The following is a 21,131-nucleotide window of genomic DNA, read 5'->3' as shown; positions in this document are numbered from 1 at the left end:
GTTTTGTTCTTTCTTTCTCTCTTCATATTTCTTCCCTTGTGTATCCTAGTGCAGGTGTGGCTAGAAATTCCCAAGGGGCCAACTACTTTCTTTATGGTGTGCCAATTCTGTAAGCACAGATATTTAGATGCAGTTGTTAAAACATCACTTCCATAGCCCTGGATCTTATCTTCATAGAACATGAAAATGTTAATTGGATGAGTAGCTTGGAACATTCCAGAGCATCTATGCAGATTATATTAATGCTCTAGAGAACTACTGACATTTGCTTTTAAGTTAAAAGCCTATTTTTAAACTAATAACAAAGCAATAACAAATGGAAATTAAAAAATTTTAGAAAACCCTAAAACAAACAACAGCAAAAAAAAAAAAAACAGCCAATCAAAAATCCCCAACAAAATCAAGGAAATCTTCTGAATTCTATTTGAAGCCTACTATCCAGCTAATAATTTGAATTCAGGTAACATTAGGGGCTATAGCCTCCTTTCTGGCATGGAACTTGAATGAAGAAGGTGTAATCACTTAATTCAGAGAGTATATGTGTCAATCTATATGTCTGCTGCCTATTTCACTATTCTGAAGTAATGAGAACAAAATAATTTATAATTCTCATTTCTTCCTGAGGCAGAGCTTGCTGAGAAAAGACCATTAGCAATTTTCAAGAAAGGAAGTAATTGCATTTCTGAATGTCATCAAGTATCATCTTCAAACGAGATTTTTAAAAAGTATCATATTTTGTGTTTACAGTCTCTCATTATGTATTCTATATCTCTTTCTTCTGTATTTGTTTGCCTTCTGAGTTCAGTTATAGGATCATAATTATACTTGACAAAACAAGTAATACTCATTATGGTAATTTTTTAAAACTTATTTTGTATCTCTTTGGTTCAGGTTTTAAAAGCTCGTCAGATGAAATTCTCTTCAAATAACATTTTTCACCATTGCTCTTTTTCTCCATTACTAGGAACAATAATATAAAAATAGATTTGACATTTCTTATCAATTAATCTGTTAGCTTTTTATGTGTTCTTTAATTTCACATTTATATTTATTCATTATTTTTAAAATGTTTTGCAGTCCTAAACACATTCTTCCTATGATATTGCCATGGAACGATATAGAAATAAAGACAAGACTTTTCTAAAATGTGGAAGATTTATTGCAAGCATTTCTTTTAGATGCACTACAAGAGGAGTGCAAGTTTCTGCACTCCTTCAAAAGAAGTTTTTCTCAGCTAAAATCAATTGACCAGATGAAACTTGGGTTTTCAATGACATTGTATCAAATTCTGTGTGATCTCTATCTGAAGCTGTTCTCCCAGATCATTCAGAGAAGTGTTCCCCAAAGGAGATTTTGTGCTACCTAGTAATAAATGAATTTACAAAGAAGTTTTTGTCTTAATGAGATGAAGCCTCTATGCAAATTTATATTTCAGAAAAGTTATAGGAACTTTGTAACCCTAGAACATTTATGTATATGTCAAATTTCTTTCAGAATAGCCAATCAGTTAAACCTCCCTTTTTACTTAGAAAATGCATGAAACATACCCCCTCCACAAACACACAATCACATAGTGATTACAGAAGCATTCTTTTCTGTAGAAATCCAGGATAAAAAACATAATAGGAGAAGAAATGTAAGTAGCAATTATATGTAACGAATAGAAAAGCAGAGAACTTAGTAGTAATAATTACAACTCAACAGTTAGGAAATGCAGGTCATTGAAATTGTAATCAAGATTCAAGTATTCCTTCAAAATTTGAATTAAATTCTGAATCATTGATTTTTATTCTACAGCAATTAAATGGACTTGACAAAATACCATGCTCACCAGCAGCACAACTTTTGTAGACCATAAGACTGGAGATTTAAAATTTTAATGATGGTATAGTGTTTTTGTAATATTTTTTTGTTCTCAGAGAAAAAAAAATGATATTGTTAATTTAATTTCATTTTTGGATTTCACTATAATTAGATGCCACAGTTTAAATTCCATGTATGTTTAGCAGAAGGTAATTACAAGTCTGCAAAGCAGACCTTTTCAATAAGTTGATTTCTGGGCCCTCCCTAGCCCTCCATCCTCTCTGACTTGAGAGAGAGATGTAAATGAAGAAGAAAAAGAAAAGAGAGCAACATAAAACCAAAACCAGTGCAGCATGGAGGTATGTTATAATTTGAATGTCAAATTTGGTTGATGAATAAAGAATGTCATGCAATTTCCTGATCCCACTACAAAATTCCATGTTTTGACAGGAGAGAATGCCTTGGACTGAATATGTGCTGGGATTTGATGAAATATACAAAGCCTTTCAACTTAGTTTCATGGTTCAAATCCAACTGAGGATGAAGGAATGCAATTTGATTAAAATCCAGTGATTCTTTAGAGGAAAAAAAAAAGATTTTGGCATATGCAAATCAGGCTTTAGAGGATAAGTATTCAGAGTATTCAAACTGCAATACATCTACATAATTTTCACTGATGCCCATCTCTACTTGTGGTTTTAACAAACAGGCTTCATTAACAACAAAAATTCTGATCCCTAATGGCAGCAGGAATTATGTTTGAACTCAGAAAAAAGCAAGATACAGCTAAAAATGATTCTGCAGGGTAAACATCTCTAAGAATATTGAAATATCTTGAGTATTAAAAAATTGGCAGAGATGCTTATGAAAGATGGCTGGAATCTCAAGGTGATTTGGATCTTCCATACCTGATCTTTTGCCTAAAAATGAAAAATGGGAAATTGTGCAGAATTTCCCTCTTGTGGCTTCAGATGTGTAAATTGACAGCTTGTCTCACATGGTCTACCTGTATAGCAATTAAAATTTAATCTCACATTTCTTCAGAGACTGGGCCTGATTACATATCCAAATTCATAAATTACAAGCAAGATCCTAAAATTATCATCCATAAATCAAGTGCTATTCCCTGGAAGGTCAACAGAATTCAGTGCTGTACTAGGTGGGGCTGACCCAGTTGAGGATTGGGTCTCAGATTAAAGTGAAAAAGCTTTGTGACCAATTCTTATGGTTCTTGAGTTATGTAATATTTCTCTCTTCTTTTTGTTGGAACCATGGGAGGTGGACTCTGGGTTTTGATCAGCTGAAGGTTAGTTTTTAAATCCAGAAATAGCCTTTCTTATTACAGAAAAGGGATGGAATGGGGACACAACTGAAACCTGAATCTATACCAAAAAACATTCTTTAATTTGTCTTCACAATTTTTTAAATCATCTCCAAGGAAACAAGGATGCAATGTTTGTTGTAATTTTGCATTTTGTTTAGGAAGTAACAAAACTTGCAAAAATATGTAAATATACAGTTTACTGATAAAGTTAGTGTAAAAATTGTCTGGAATTACACACAATACTACAAGTAAGTGGCGGTGCCATGAAGACCAGTGGCTTTCCTGGGGGCTGGGATTTGGGAAGAGCCTCACAGTCATCACCTATCTCATAACACAGTAAGCAGGAGGGCAGACATGGGCATCAGACCATGGGGATGGGTACAGGACAAGGACAGGGCAGGGAATCCACCTGTAGGTAGTTTATTTCTGCCTTCAAGTAGTGCCTACCCTGTTTATACCAAAGTTCATTGCTTTCCTCCCTGTGTTCTTGAATGTCAACACACATCTAGATTTTTCAACTGGAGTCAACAATTTTCTTTAAATGATGATTCAGTCCTCCCTAATATTGGCAGCGTCTTCCAGTTTTTCTAGCCAAAAAGTTTGGATGACCACTTATCTACTGCTTATTTCTAGGTCATTGGTAAAGTGGAACCAGTTTCAGACTGATGAGAGGAGAATACAAATAGGAGCTCTTCTCCAGTCCAATTCATCTCTCTTAAAAAAAAATAAGCCATTGCAGTCTCTTCATTAGTCAGCCCTTTATGAGCCTACTATTTTTATATTAATGTTCACCGTTCTTTCATTGAACAGCAATTTCTGATGGAAAACTGCATCTTGTCATTTGCGTGGTTTTATAGTGATCTTTTGTTTCGGATTGGTTTTTGGTTTTTTTGGTTGGTTTTTTCATCTTTATGTACTAAATTCACTGTTTCACATATCAGTCCTTAAAAAATACAGGTATTAGATTAGGGTAGCATCTTTGATAAAATGATATGGATCATTTATTAACTTGCCTTTGTCTCTGTGTCCTCAGTTATTGTTTTTTCAAGAATTTTTATAATACATTGCAAAGCATTTAAGTCAAATTTAGAGTCCTGTAATTGCAGAGATCACCTTTATTTTCCCTTTCCATGTAGCCCATTATGTTTGCCATTCTTCAGGCAGGGTGTTACTCCCTGAATTTACACATTCATTAAAAATCCCTCCTACTGCTCTTCTGTTAGTTATGCATAACTATTACCACGCCATTCTATTGTGCCTCAGATTAGTTTATGCTTTAGGTTCACTCAGCTTTGTCTTTTAAGAAAATATCCTCTGAATTGTACATCCAGCACTGCACTTACAGGGGAGGAAAATTAAGGAGGGAGCCACATTATTAAGCAGGGCAAGAGCACCTTTGCCAACACACTTGCCATGCTGGTGAGCATGGATTAAATTAGAAATTAAATTAAAAAGGAACAAGGCAGGTAGAGGATGAACAGCCAAGTTAAGTAGTGATGGGCTGTGTTAGGTAGGGCTGTACTGAAGTGCACATGGCAGGTCAAAGGGGATGATCCTTCCTCTCTACCCAGCCCTGGTGAGACACATCTGGAGAGAGGCCAGCCAAGGACCTGAAGAGTGTTAAAGGACTGACTGTAGTACCTGACATACATGGAGAAGTTGAGAAGGTTGAGACTGTTCAGCCTCGAGAAGAAATGGCTTGAGAGGATCTTATCAATGTATATAAACACCTGAGGGAGGGAGTGACAAAGACAAAACCAGGATTTTCTCAGTGGTGTTCAGTGCCATGGCAAGAATCAGTGGGTACAAAATGAAACACAGGAAGTTCTTACCAAATATAAGAAAAAGTCTTTTATTATGAGAGTGGCAAAACACTGAAAAAAAGTATTTGAGAGGTTATGAATCCTTCACTCCTAGAGATATTCAAAACCATACTACATCCAGTCCTGAGCAACCTGCTCTAGCTGGCCCTTTCAGCACTGGGTTGGATTAGAGATAATCTTCCATCAATACTGTTCTAAAACCAAATTCTGTGATCTGTTATTAAATTGATTATATATTTGGCTTTTTGTGCCTGAAAAGGCACAAAGGCCCTCATAAACATTAAAGGCTATATCAAAATGTCACATAAACCACGAGACTATTTTATAAGTAAGCCACCATAAAAATAGCCACAAATCTGCAAATGTCAACTGTAATTGCTAATTGGCAAGACACGTCCAATTTAACAAAATTTTACTTTGATCAGAAAACACTGTACATAGCCAATAATACTATAAACGTTATTTGAAAAGCCATCCACAACAGTAAATAAAGCTTAGAATCAAAAAGCTAGTAGATAGTCTTCTAACTATTTTATTTTATTATTTTATTTTATTTTATTTTATTTTATTTTATTTTATTTTATTTTATTTTATTTTATTTTATTTTATTTTATTTTATTTTATTTTATTTTATTTTATTTTATTTTATTTTATTTTATTTTATTTTATTTTATTTTATTTTATTTTACTTTTTCCATGTTTAACATAAGACTCCAGTGGGAAAGTGACATTTTTATAACAAAAGACAAACAGAAAAATGGCTTCTGATCTTTTTCTGAGATGCATCTAAGCTTGTATAGCATGGCTGTCATGCAGTGCATGGTGGTACAAACCTGTCAGAAACATCTCAGTCCTGCTCCAAATGTTTCAGTCTCCTTTAAGTAAACAGCCAGGGTGCTGGCTGTTTGAATTAGCTTTGAATTAACAGCTGAGTGGTCTTTAGTTTCTGAAGCAGAAATCTCCAGGCCGTAGTCAAGGCAATGCAGTTATTTGTACTGGCTTTAAAAATATCCACTCCCTGAACTACTGTAAGGCTGTATCAAGCACTGCCTTTACCCTGTAAGATCTGCTAAATCAGATAAGAATTTGTTTGTCTTCACATCCACAACCTCTGTCTCTGGTCCATCTTTGAGTTGAAAATCCAGTTTTGAGCAGTTGTGGCTGGAACCACAAACAAGATTTTTGTGAGGAAGTTTTGCATATCTTACATTTCTGAAGAGTTAAGTCCCTAAGCTCCTAAGAATGATGACTGAGTTTCCCTTGAGCTCTGAATCCTGTGAAGCTCACAGGCATTTCTGTTTCTTATGGTCTTCTTCATGCTGATAATGTCATATCTCAGGCTTAGGTCATAGAATCACAGAATGATTTGAACAGGAAGGGACCTTAAAGATTGTTTATTTCCAATGCCCCATGATCAGGGAAAACTCACACTAGATCAGGGTGCTCAAACCTCTGACAACTTTGTCAAATCCTAGCAGGAGTAATTAAATATTGCCTGAATTTCTTCCCTGGTCTATCAATAATGGCTATTGAATTAATGATATAGGGATTGTGTAAATCTTTAGGGATTCTTTACAGGTGAAAGTAATATGACCTCTTTATATAAGGTTATATTAATATTTGAAGCCTCCTTGATGTGTTTGTGTAATTTTTATTAGTGAGGGGAATAATGTACTTACATTTAGTAGAGAAAAGATCCTTGTTACCCCCATCATAGTATAAATAACCTGACATATTCAGCTAACTTTCTGAAGAGCTTTGGCTTGCAGCATTTTCAGTAGATAAAAAACATAGTCATACCAAGGGAATATCAAAAAAAGTACATCTTATCACTCTGAAACATAAGGAACTCATCAATAGTTGAAAAAATAATTAATTTCTACAAGTGTCTCGTTATTACCACTTTCTGAAAATCCTCTTTCCTAAAAGAATTGTGTCCACAGTTCTAAAGCATTACAGATTTAAAGAGCCAGGGTTAGAGCCCAAAGGAAAGGTGCAGAGCCTTTAGGAACTGGAAAGGTGAAAGAGAAACCATTAAAATTGAAACAGAATCCAAAGTCTTTTCTAGAAAAGTACTTTTGAAAGAAGCATCTTTTTAACTAGGAAGACAATTTTCCAGATGCAAAAACATTGCAAATATTTTTGATAACCTCTTCAGGTTCTTGACTCCCAGTCTTATGCTAATTCACACTGATTGTTTAGGGAATATCTCATCCAGGTATCTATACCTTGCTCAAAGAGACAAAACAACACAACTATGCCATCTGAGTTGATCTACAAAAACCTTCTGGACTTGAAAGAAATTTCAGTCTCTTTAGGCATATGTGAGAAATGAAAGATCCTGGTGATCCAAAATTGCTCTCAGCAATGGGAAAGCAAATTAAATTAACTGAATTGCAGTGTGTGACTCTGCCCTCAGACTTTAATGTGACACTGAGTATGTGTGTTCAGAGTGGGGCTGACAGTAAAATCTACAAGAGTGATATTTTTAATAATATTTTATCTTTTTCTTTCTAGCAGCTGTGGGATGTTCCTTAAAACTTTTCCTCATAAGAAGTCTTTTTCACTTATGCATCACTGAACAATTACAGAACAACCTGGGAAAACAGAGCTAGTCTAGTTTAATATGTAGTAGATCATGAGCGAGTGGGTTTTGTGCCCTGATGTATGATAGGTCTGCAAGAGTAGGGTTTCTGGATTCCACCACAGAGAAAAACACTACAGAGATGGTGGCAAAGAGAATGCTCTTTCCTATGGGACTCAAAGGAAAAGCCATAATGACCATCAGCCCTTTTCCAATTAAGGGAAATACTGCAAATCAAATATCCTACAAAATAAAAATATTTAATTCTAAGAAATACAAAAAATAACCATTTCAGAATTTCTTATTCTTCCTTTCATTCAATGTTTGTTTAAGTGAAGATATTTAAGGATTTCAGGTCAAAAGTTTAGCTAGATGAACTTGACTCAAACCTGAAAAACAGTATAAAGCAATATCTTTCTCAGCATGAGAAAGAACCACTCACTGAATCTCAAAACTGTTAGAATAATTTTGGTGGGGTTCTTTAGTGGCTGCTGCTGGTCTGAGACAGGCTGTGGGGATCTCCCCAGTGCTATTCAGGGCTATAGACCTGGAGGCTATATTCTCTCCAAATTTGCTTACAAGGCAGTGTTTCTGCCCAAAAAAGGACCAGCTCTTCTCTCTGGGAGTCCCTTATCAAGTATTGGAATAGGTGATATCATTCCCACCAGTTGTGTTTCATGTTTGATTTGGAGTGACTGAAGCACTAATACTGTGAACAGACCAGCACGTATGCAAACATGTCAAAGGGTCAGCCTTTTATCCTACAGGGATTGGCAGGAGCTTTGTGTTTCCTACAGGTGACATAAGTAAAACTGTATTCTGGGATAACTCCAAAATGTGATACTCCAAGGAGAGTAGGAGCCAGCTGAAATCCCAGTTGAGTATTTTGATAACTTGTTCTGTCTCCTTTATCTTAAATCCTGTTTAACTAGCAGCAGCTGCCACTGACATTTCCACTAGGATGGTGCAGATGGAGCAGTGACTCAGATCGCTGGCTCTGCAGAGTTATGAACAGCTAAAACTGTTGCTGATGAAGATCATCAACAGGGCTGTAGGAGAGGCTCATGTGTGATTGAGGCTTGCAATATGTGGAATTTAGATTTTCCGCTTGTATTGTTTTCATGAAAAAAAATTGCATCTATCTGCCTACATGTTCAACTCCAAACATGAACCAATTCTTAGTCATCATGTTTTGTAATTGTAGCTTTCTCTGCTTTTTGTTTGTTAAGAAGTAGTTAAATCCAAAAGCAAAAATTACATTAAACAAAAAGTTATTATGTATAATGTCAGCATTTAATCTGGGACAAAAATTTCTTTATTACTTGATGTTCTTGTAGCCTGAAAATGATTGGGATGGGGAAAAGCAAAACAAGGTAAATCTGTTAGCTGAGCTTTCCTGTCATTTGGGTCACATCACTGCTTATCATCGTTCATTTTCCCTGGGGAAACAAAGAGTAAACAAGAAGATAGCTGCACTGAGTCTTTGTGATAAGGGTTTCAGTTGGAAAATATAATCTGTTTTGTCATTTCTTGGTCAAAAGATATTTTGAGATTGTTCTTTCGTTTACAACGAGAGGTGTGTTTGTTTCCTTTAACATTTTAGGTGTATAGATTTCTTGGGAAAGGTACTAAGCTAGTAGATTTAAGCAAATACAGTTTCAATTCATTAGAATACCTGACAGACCCAATTCTTTATAGACTTGGATGATCTGTATAGCAAAAAAAAAAAAAATAAGGACTTGAAATGGATTCTAATGTTGCCTGGGATAGAACACAGTTTTCTAAATTTAATTTATATGTCTATCAAAATTCCTTACCTTGATCAGACACCAAATAAACAGTCATTTCACAATCTTCATTCAGAAAATAATCCTTTCTTCATGGAACTTGCACACATACATTCTAGAATATATCTCAGCTCAGAAACAATCTTTTTAGGGCGTAGTTCAAATTCATGCCTTTCCTTGAATTTTATGGGGTTGATGGAAGCCAAATAAACTTTTAGTTATGATGGATTTTGTTTCCTAATAGTACCGACAGATCTTATTTTTTATACTTAGCACATTGTATGTTAAATTAAATAGCCACTGTGGGGGCAAGCTGACATTAATTAGTTAATGAGAGTTAGAGGCTTCTGTAATGGTGACAGAAGTTACTGAATGGGACATATCTTTAATTTTTGAAAGGAGGAAAGATGGTCAGTTTTGCTCTATGACTCCCAGCTGCACGATCTCATGGGCAGCAGGTTTTATTCCTTTACACATGGAAAAAATGGTGGGCATGTGAGATTTCTGAAAGCATTGTAAAATTTGTAAGCATTTTAGGATTGGGTTTGTTCCAGCTTCAGAGTCAGGATATAACTTAAACTACCCTTAGCATATTCCTAGGTACAATTTTGCTTCTTTCCCATGAGAAGAAAACAAACAATCTTGAAATCCTTAGCTGGCTTTAAATCTAATTACAAGAAAGAAAGAAAGGTAGAGAACGCAACATGTAATCTGTAGCCAAGATTTGAGATCCAGCCCTCGAAAAACTATGAAAATATCCCAGCAACATTGTTCCACAAATGTCTTAGTAAATCCTGCTAAACCCAGAGAAGTTGTGGATGACCCAAATGTTCAAGGTCAGGTCAGACAGGGGTTTTGAGCAACCTGATCTAGTAGGTGGCACTCCTTCTCATGGCAGGAGACTTGGAACTAGATGATTTAAAAGATTTCTTCTAATCCAAGCTTCTCTATGATTCTGTGCTTCTAAGCATAGCAGCAGCAGAAAAATGTAACATTGAGTCTGTTGATCAGTATCATTGCAATTTATTGCACCTGAAGCACAATCATTTCTTGAGATGGAAAATGAACAACATAACTACCATTCTCAGGATTCAGCTCAAAAATATATTTCTTTGTTTTGCCAAATGACCTTTTAAGGAAGTCAATGCAAGAGTCGGGAAGATGACAGAAGGCATTTGATCAGCATCATTTTCAGCATGGACATATTAAGTTAACCTGGGAACTGGTTAATATTACAAGACCAGAGAAAACAAATTGTCTGCCATCTTTATTCAATTTCTTCTGAATTCATTTTTGCCACCAGGTGTCAGCATGAGTGCACAGAGAAGACACCCCAGAGATCCCTGAGAGGTCTCCAGAGAAGCAGTCTGTACAATAAGGATAATGTTTCATGTCAGTTCTCATGCTCCTGAAAATAGTCTTCATTTTTAGTTCTACTATGGGAAAAAAAGAAAAAAAAAGAAGCTGATATTGCTTACATTTAACTGGATTGTCTACAGTAGTTTTGTGTACTATAAGTATCCTAGAATCACCTATTCTATATGCCCTAGTATCTCCACCCATGCTCTTCTCTGCCCAGCAGTCACAGGGCTAGATTATCTCCCTTCACACTCTGACCTGAAGATGTGGAGTCTATAAGGAACAAGACAGGAAGGAGGGATCATTTTCACTTGATGTGGGTAATACAGCTGAAAGACTTCTGATCACTGATGACTATTCTGCTTTTTAAAAGTCACTGTCCATATGCCCTTTCAAGCTGTTGATGACACCTAGCAGTTATGTCCACAAATCTCCTTTATGACAAGTGGGTCTTTGGTCCTCAATGGAAACAGCACCCTGGGATGGCCCTGCTAAAGTCAGTATCATGAATTGGATTTCAGTTAATTTTTTTTACTGTATTAAGAGAATTCCTTCTGACTTCCCTTCAAACATTTGGGCAGCAGACATTTTTATGTCAGAATTTCCTTATTGCAGTTCCAGTGCCCTGATGAAAAAGAATACCTTGTTTTCAGGATATTCTTACATTACATTCTTGTTTCCTATTCCAGGCTTTTCACAGAGGTCACTGTAGCCTTTAGTTCACTGTTATAGGGATGAACCTGAGTTTAAGATTTTTGGCTCTGTTTAATGTTAAAATGTGTTTGGAATAAGTGGTTTTAATAGGAGGAAAGACCTGAATAAATAAGAAGACAAATATAACGTTCCCATGACTATGACAGAACATTCTTTTTTAGTGAAAAGAAAGTTTACCTAAATAAGATGAGCCCTTCTTGATGCCAGGGAGATACAAACTGCAGTGATCTGGTTGTAAAGTCTTGTTTCAGTACTGCACCAATAAATCTTGCACAGGAAAGTAGTGTGAGAACAGGAGGAGAGGTCTTATCAACTATTTGCTCCAAAGAGCTCTTCAAATCTCCTAGCAGGAACTGGGAAGAGAGCAACACGTATTGTCATCTCAGGTTTGTCTTCAGTGATTCTCCTAGCAGTTGTCATGTCTGTTGTTTTTTTTTCCTGGTCATCTTCCTGGTACACTGTATTTATCATTTTTTATAGTCTGCACCTTACGGATTTGTAGCTTGGGGTTTTTTCTGCAGGTTGTTTTGACTTCTTTTGTGACTTCTATTTGACTCTTTTACTTTGTTTCCTTCAGCAGTATAAGAGATGCAACCCTGGAGCTGCAAAGTTGTACATGACCTGCAGGGCATCTATTTTTTACATTTTGAGTGCTATGCAGAGACAGTGATAGAGTTTTAAGGCTTAAGAATCCAGATTTCTGGAAATGATTGACTCATTTTCTTAGGGTTCTTTGAAACTCTCAAGTGTTGCATGTCTTCATCATCAAATCAACATCACTGAGGTGTCCATCTAAAAACTGTAGTATTTTTACCATTTCAAGTCCTAATCTACACCTTTCATGTTTTCATTTCATTTATACGTCTGCAACAAATTCTGTATAAATCTGCTGGAAAATTAAAAGTACAAAGCATAATTATAATAGTGAATCACCAAAAATGGGCAAACCACCCAACCCAATATTTTACTGGTAGTCTACTGCAATCACTAGGAAAATCTCTTTTGGCCTGCTGATTTAATTTAGCATTGAATATGTGTGCAGCTATCTTCCTTTGCAATACTGTAGTGAGACTTGTCTGTAATTTAAAGGATTCTGTTTGCAGTCATGGTCTAATTTATCCCTGTGGTTTACTGACTGAAGAACACATTTTTTCTTTTTTTTTTTTTTTTCTGAAGTATTTACTGAAGCACTTGGTGGTGGATTGAGCTGATTAATGCACAGTATCATATCCAGCCCAGAAAGTGGTTGAAAAGGGAGGGATATTCCCTACACCACTTGTTGACTGCCCATGGTTGAGTACAAGCCATGTTACTGTCATATTTACAGTGCTGGAGTTGGAAGCATTTGTTAGCTCTGGAAGTACAGCCTGGGTAAATTATCAGACAGAGACACGCTGTGTCATGTCCTTCCAGACGAGTTCTTTTTGGTAATGAACATCACCATTCAGGCAGACAGGGAAGTAGAATGCACAATCAGGACTGCTGGAGTTGCCGGACTGAAAATTTCCCTTCCGTTTCCATGTAATGTATCTTTATTGCACAATTTGGAGATGTTTTGCTGGAGTCAGTAATAATTATACATTGCAGTCCTTCCTTTCCTTCTACATGGACTTTTTTTTGTAAGCATCTCATCAGCAGCACTGGAAAACATGAATGAAAACCACAAACCTTTGCTTTTAAGGATCTCTAACAAATCTAAATTTTCTCTGTGCTATTCTGCTGGACATGTCTATGTTCATTCAACCAAGTGCATTCTGCCAGCTCCTGAATTTGGCATGTGGAGATCTGACCTGCTGACCCCAGAAGATGCACCTCTTCAAGACACTGCCAAAGCTGGCTTTGTATCATAACCCATTGATGCCAGGATTTTCCTGGCAGTGGCTCAGCCACTCATCCAGAATAGGATTTGATCCAGCACCCACAGATGTCAATTTAAATGACTTCCATTAATTTTAGTGGATCTATCTCTTCCTTTTTGAAATTATTTTCGCCCTGAGAGTGGCACAAGCCCCTGAACAGAGGGGTGCCAAGCAGGACACCAGAGCCACCCTAGCTTTCTCCACACAAAGGAAAAATACACTGTTATCAGGAAAAACCAAAGCAACCCAAGAATTCAAAAGCACTTTTTTTCCCTACCTTTCAATTTTAATGAACTGCAGCACTGCAAGTTCCTATTATTTTGCTATATTGTGTCATCTCAATTTCCAACTGAATAAAGGGTTTCTCTAAATGCAAGTTATGCTCCTTTGAAGAGTGACATGTAGATTATTTACATATTTTAATCCTGACTCACAAAGAAATTTGTACACAAATGATTCACATATAATAATTCATATTTACTTAAAGATTTATTGCTGTTCTTAGGCAAACTGAGTGAAAACAATATTTTGCTAAAACCCCTATTAAACTATCTTGCATCCCCTTCTCGTTGTCACTAATTAGTTGGGTATGAATGCAAACAGAATTTTTCTCCCTTTTTCTCTAATTGAAATTTTATTTTAGGCAAACAGAAAGTGAGAAATTAAAAGTAATATATATGCACATACAAAAGCACTGGAAATCAGTGTCTTGCTTTAAAGAAGTCCTTTCTTGCATGAAGCATTCCTAACATTGCAGGTCCTGTTTAGGAGCACTCTCTCTCCTAAAGCACCATCTCTCTCCTAAATAAAATGAGGGATCAAGGTCATAAATGAGGAAAGAAGAATCTGATTAACTTCAGATGCGCCTTTCTGCCATTCTTTTCTCCAGCTACCAAGAGAGGTCCTCTGATCAATTTCAGCTGTATTGCTTACTTACGAGTTTCCCTTTCACCCTAAATCCTTTTGAGGCTTGAAGGACTGATCTGATGGAAATGGTGTGAAGATCAGGGTTCCTCACCTCCATAGCAGTGACCTCGAGCAATGGTGATCTAGTACTGCCCTGTCTAGAAGGTTCAAATTTCCTATAGATCTGTGTAGCACTGAACAGGAAGTTAATCTTGAGACTTTCTGTAGTTCATTAGGTAATGAACAGAGCTGCTCACAGGGCAGTGATGATTAGGGTACAATAGGGATTAAGGAACAATAGGGAACTATATTTCTTTACTCACCTTGTTGACTCTGCATAATACAGCACTTAGCAAGACTCATTTCTTCTTTCCCTTGTAATTACAAACTGACCTCTTTACAACTTCCATGTACGAATGAGTGAGGCTTTAACAGGACAACATCATGTTAAAGGCTGTTTCTGAAGGGTTTAATTTTAACTATTTAAATATTCTAAAGACGATTCTCTGTACAATAATCAATACATACCGAATGACCTTTATCCATACTGTGAAATATTTTCACGCTCCAAACAAAACATTAAGTTGACTTTTGGAATTTGGTCCTTACCCATGTTAACTCACCAGCCATTTTAACTCCCCAGCTCACCAACTCCCAACTCCCCACCCACACTTGGGAGGTTATAAACTGACTTTTTCCACAACCATATGATTGCTCAGTTTGGCTCTGGTGTGAAACCAAGCATAAGATCATGTGAACTGGACTTCCTAATTCTAACTCTTGGCCTGACAGAAGCACAGCAATAATCTTGAGGAAGTCTGTTTCCATGAGATCTTTCATCTTAAATTTTTGATACAAGAGGTCCATAAATCCTTATGTATTCTAAGTAAGCCAAGACCCTTGAGGAATATAAAATGTTTTGCCATGTAAAGATAAATATTATCAGTGGTTTCATTTTAATGTACTAGGAAATAAGTGCTTGCATAAGGATGGAGGAATTAAGTAACATTTACAGTAGGATATTATCTGCAAAACTTTCGTCCACTATATCATTTAATGCTGAGTTATGGCCAATTCAGAAGAGCTAATTCAGAAACTTTGTGATTGACAATTAATCCCTATGTATGGCACCAACAGCTCAGAAATTGATTCTGTTGCTATAAATTCTGCATTTCTGCTGAAGAGTGAGCAAAAACCACATGTAGAAATAACAGACAATTTGGGCATGAATAGACTTGAATGTGCAAAATTCATGCAGCTAGTCTTCATGATAAACCTAAGCATAGGCCTGGGCCACAGAAAGGGGTTTTGTTTTAAATTGGAAAAATGACTCCCAGTACATGCAGCTTGTTTTTGCAACCATGGGAATAAGCACCACAGTGACAGAAATACTGTGTCTGCTGATATTTTATGAAGGTTAGAACAACAATCTACTACCTTCTGTATGTGTTTGCCTCCTAGCAGTGGATTCCTTTTTAATTTTAGCTTGCTTTATTGCTTGCTGGTTAGAGCATCAGGCAATACTAAAATTGTTATTAAATGCAATCTGTCTCTTTAATAACAGTTCCAAAATTAAAATCATAAAGTTGATTCATAAACCACGGAAATATATACAGTAGTTGGTTGGAGTAGCCTTCTTTCTGGGGCATTATTGAAATGTACCAATTCAATGGACTTAATAGAAATAGCTTGCAATTACTGTTGTTGATGGGAACAGGGAGCTTGTAATAACCCAGATGCATGTGTAACGTGCAAAATATAAATTTGAAAAAGGCTGCCAGAACCATCACGCACTGTGGGTTAAGAGGTGATAGTGTGCTTTTATTAGCCACTAGCCATTAAGGTAATATCAGAAATGGTCAGAAGATTCATGGAATCAGGACTGAGCATCAAAGTGACCATCTTCCAAAAGCTTATATCCAGATGGTCAATAGCTAAGCTGGAGTGTGCAAGGCAACTTGCATATTTATTAAAATAGATATTTTAATTATTGAAAGTTACAGACAACCTAGAGATATCCAGAAGTATTCAAGCTTATACCTTTTTGATGTGTTGCATTGCATGTTTGGGATGCCCAGAAGTATCTCTGGGTTGACCCTTTTTTCTGGATTTCCCTGTAGCATATGCAAGGAAATCATTGGGTAGCTGTGAAATAGACCTTAAGGAAACACATTGTCAGGGGATTCTTTTGTCTAGATTCAGCCCAGGCTGTTTATCTTTAGCCCTGCTGGTTGAAAACCAGTCATGTGGGACAAGCTTATTTCATAAACAATCCATCCTTTTAACTCTCATTAGGAAAATATGATACCCAGACCTCAAAGAAGCCGGCAGCATACCACGTGTGAATAGCTCTCCAGCATTCCTAGCTAAGTTTGGAATTTCTCTGTGCCTTCCAAAATGTCTACAGACTTCCCCAGGTCTTGGTTCACAGCTCTGTTAGTGGAAGTAGCTGATACAGAGAGAAACATGGTGTCACTGTGCATTTGTTGATGTTAGAAGATAGGCAAACATGAAATAGGATGCAAACTTCAGAAGTGCTTAGCTCTTCCCTGCATTCAAATGTGCATTTTATAGCAGTTAATTTGAAAACCCATATGCTTAACAGATACAAATCACCCTTATTTTCCCACTTCAACCCCCACAGCTATGTATCAGCCAGCTGCTTAGGGATGCATTTGTATATTTTGGAGAGTTGGAAGAATCCTGTTATTCCATTTTGCAGGAAGGAAAATGGAAGAAACAAGGGATTTGACCAGGATCAAATAAATTACGTCTATACTAACATATCAGTTGTGTCTTTGTATTCCAAAACTGCTTGCAGACTACCTCCTGGGACCAGCCCCTGGTCTACTCTAGTTCCTGAACTGTCTAGAAACTCTGTAGGAGGAAGGTAATCATGTCAGGGAAGCTTCTAACAACTGAACAGTAAAACTGTTTGATTTTTCACAGTCATTTTCCAAACAGGCTGAAATTAGTCAGAAACATAAAGATAATTTGGTTTCCTTGATTTTGGCGGTAAAAAACATATTTACATCAGACACTGACTTTATATTGACCCGGACCTCTAAATCCATAGGTGTTTCAGAGTAAATTTTCCAGCACAGATAAGCACCTGGAAGATACCTGGTGTTCAGACTATAGGTAGTTTTTCAGGGTCAGGCTACATCCTCAGTCCTCCAGCAAATCCTTGCCACGTTTGTAGGCCTATTGTTGTCTAACTAGAGCAAGCCTATAATGATTTGTGTCTCTGCTGCTAGTACAGAAACTTTATGGTTTTCTGCTGACATCACTAGTAAAAAGTGCTTGGGTTCACTGCCACTCTAGTGATTTTGCACATTTTAAGTATCTTTTTCACCAAATATCAAAGTTTTCATCACAGTTTTCCATTTTTTCCATTTTCATTTAATTCCCTGTTCAGGATGTTATCAAGAAAACATTGAAAATACCTAAAAAAAGTAGCCTTTGGCACACTGTGAAAGTGAAGAGAGAAGACATATAGACAAATTTTCTTTTGAATGAGTTATTTAGATAGAATCACAAAGGCAACACAAAAAACTAATAGATTCCTCAACACTTGGAAGCTCCAGGTAGCATTAAATAGAATGAGAATGAAGATACCAACAGGAAACCTGTCTCTTACAGAAACATTGTGAGTTTCTTGTTTTATTTTTTTTTTCCACATCAGTGTTTCTAGGTTCTGGACAGCTATATATATAATTGGAAATATTTCCACAGTGCCCTCTATTCTGAAAGCAAGCAATAACATTTCTTAAGTTTAAATAGTTTTCTAGTATTAAGGACAGGACAGGCAAATATTGCAGGTGACAGTGGCTGTTTTAAGGATCATAAAGATTTGTAACCATTGTATTTCTTCTGCCATAGTGTTTCATTTTTTTTTACTCTTTCTTTTTTTTTTTTTTTTTCCTACCCCTGGAGAATGTATCTGTATTTCCTGAGACACACTTATCCAATTAAAAGGAAAAAAAAATCTCATTTTGTCCTCATTTGTCTTTGCTATTTATTCCTGTCTCAGTGGCTTTTATTCTCCTCACATGGGATCATCTCAAATATACAGGGAGCCATTTCCAGGTTGTTTGCACGAATCCTGTTATTTAGCCATTTGTGCCTGTATCTTTTGTACATAGTGTTCTGTGTTCACACTCTCATTACAGTAATTTCTCACAATTATGTTTTTGCTTTGGTATCAGAAGATTGCAGACTTCTCACTGCACTTGTAGTCTGCATGAGATCTCTGGGTTTGTGTGTTGCCATTTACTCTATTTTTTTTTCTATGACAGTCTTTGAATGGAGAGCAAGACATCTTGGATATTAACACCAAACAGAGCTTGTAAAGCAAAACCATCTTCCAAGCTGTGATTAGAATGTGAAGTTTTCTAAGCAACTGATCACCCCTATCTTGCTTTAACCCTTTCTGCTGGCTAGGAAAGACAGAACTGATATAGCCAGGTGATTTTTGTCAGTAGTTTGGAAGGGTGAAGATAAGGTAAAATATAGATCTGTTGGTTTGGGATTGTGTAGGTGGAAGTGTGTTCTTTTTTTATTGTTTCTGGTTTTGGGGTTTGAGATATTTTTTGAAAAAAATTTAGTCAAAATTTATATTGTTCTATTTGCCTATCTATATAGCAACCTATCTCCTTTCTTAGAAGAATATTAGACTTCTCTTATAAGACTCAGGCACACAAGTACATTTCTGGTACTGTGGACAATCAAGAGAATGAGAGCAACACTCCCTTGTCATTCGTAGATGACTTGAAATGTAATAGGACATATAATTGCCAAAAAATGAACAGGAGAAAGAAAAAAGAGTCTAACCTGTTTTACGTCAATATATTTGGTCAGAAATTTATTGTGTCTCCAGCAGAAAGTTATTTGCTGAGGAATGTGTTAATGTTTGGGGATATTGATATCACTGAAAGAAGCTATGTCATTTTAGGAAAAATACATCTGATTCTTGGCAAATTTTGGTGTGCATAACTTAATCAATACTGCCACAGAGATTTAAGTGAGCTGGACATGAGATCTACGTGTTCTAATTCAACACTGCAAAACAGAAAGGTCAGGCATTAAACATAAATGGGCTTTTCTAGTGGCCCTAGCAACACAGACAGCTTTCATCACATTAAAATAAATAACTTTTTGAAATCAATACATTGAAAACATTCCAATCCTGATGAATTTAAGGAAAATTAATGTAGTCACTTCAATGCTGTCATCCTGGGTCTACCAGCATCTAGGAGCTATGGCCCTACTATATTTGTTTCTCCTTGACACTGTATTCTCCTTCATGTGCTAATTCTATTTGGCACTTGCACTCAGATGTTATCATTTATTCCTGAAATGCTGATCATTTTTGTTTAGTGTAGTGTCTGTCTGAAGTACTGAAATAAGTTGATGGAATGAAAAGTCACAGGGGTAGCAGAAGGGAGGAAATGAAAAAAAAAAGAGAAGACATGAAAAGAGTGATGAACAAAAGCAGATAACAACAGAAAATGCTGTAGAATCACTAGTCTCTATTCTGTGCATGAAATTCTATAATCTGTGTTCTTCAAGCAACCGGGCTGAAGAACCATGAAGGTCTTTCCCAGAACTGAGAGCAGTTCTACAATTGAAAAACAGCAAAATGCCATATTTTAACTTTTCTTATTGTCTTTTTATTCCCCCAAAGTTTCCATTGACATCAGAAGAGAAAATGCAATTTGAAATATTAACCACACAGCTATTGTTCTATTGTTATGAATTAAAAGCATGATCTAGCCTTTTCCAAATAAAGACATGCAGCTGCCCAGTTAAAAATCAGGCTGGACTTTCTATCTGAATATCTTGTAATGCCTGTGATTAAATTAAAGATACCAATTCTGACTCATAGTTTTCTTCATAACATTTTATAATGGATTTCAGTTTTATAAAGTCCTTTCTTGTTTCTTTTTTTCTTCCTCAGACACATTTCAAAACGTTCATCCCCAACTACTATCAATATAGACATGACCACTGCTGATCTAAGTGACAAAGGAATTTAGTAGAAAATAGTACTGAAATAAGAAGAAATATTTGAAATACAAAAATTCAGATTAAATTTAAAATTACATGAAATTTTAATGGAGATTGTTGTAATTTAAACCCAAATGGCATCCCAGTCCCACAGAGTTTCTTGCTCACTCCCTGCAATGGGGAGAGAGAAGCGAATCAGCAAAGTAAAAGCATGAGAAAGTAAAAGCATTTATCTCATGGTTTGAGATAGAGACATGCATAAGCAAAGCTAAACAAGGGATTCATTCCCCAATTCCCACCCATAGGCAGGTATTCAGCCTTCCTCACTAAAGCAGGTTTTCATCACATGTAACGGTGATCTGGAAAGACAAACACCATCACTCTGAAAATCTACCCCTCCTTCCTGCTTCTTACCCTGACTTGATATGCTTTGCATAATGCCATATGATCTGAAATATTCTTTGGGTCAGTCAGGGTCAACTGTCCCAGCTGTGTGTTTTTCCAACTACTTTTGCACCCACACACCCTTTGCTGGAGGGGTGGGGTGAGGAGCAGCAAGGCCCTTGACACTGCTCACATGAACTTGCCTGTGCTATCAACACTGTTTTCAACACAAATACAAAGCACAGCCCTGTATCAGATAAAGAAAATTAACTCTATCCCAGTCAACACCTATGCAAGACTTAATGGCTATTGTGTAATCTGTTATTGTGAATGGTGAGGTCTGCTGGAAAAATTGTTGTTTGGACTCTATCTAGTCTGTCCAAGTGTTCTTTATTGCTACTAATGTTGAATTTCTAAATTGCTTTGTCCAATAACCTGTATTATACTCTGTGGTATTTTATTGTGGTGCATAAGCTGTCAGTCATACCCATACCCACTGCTCTCCTCAGTGTCATCACAGAGCAATCTATCAAATAACTAACAAGAAACATTTCTACTGAGACAATACATTCTGAAACA

The 21,131-nt window shown here is 36.4% G+C and overlaps 1 protein-coding gene and 1 long non-coding RNA gene across 39 annotated transcripts in view; one reads left to right on the top strand and one right to left on the bottom strand.

Annotated features, from left to right (window-relative positions):
• Window positions 1–21,131, top strand: part of TENM4 (teneurin transmembrane protein 4) — a 1,535,912-nt gene that overhangs the window by 535,959 nt on the left and 978,822 nt on the right. The window lies entirely within an intron of this gene.
• LOC140685260 (uncharacterized) overlaps window positions 8,442–21,131 on the bottom strand; it is a 53,054-nt gene continuing 40,364 nt past the window's right edge. Inside the window, exon 2 of the long non-coding RNA XR_012058598.1 lies at window positions 8,442–21,131. This exon is cut by the window's right edge and continues 16,201 nt beyond it. This is a non-coding gene — a long non-coding RNA (uncharacterized lncRNA).

The sequence above is a fragment of the Taeniopygia guttata genome, chromosome 1 (genome assembly GCF_048771995.1).
Source record: "Taeniopygia guttata chromosome 1, bTaeGut7.mat, whole genome shotgun sequence".
In the NCBI taxonomy this organism is placed as follows: Eukaryota; Metazoa; Chordata; class Aves; order Passeriformes; family Estrildidae; genus Taeniopygia; species Taeniopygia guttata.
Note: the sequence above shows the minus strand (reverse complement) of the source record. Positions and strands in the feature narration are given on the sequence as shown.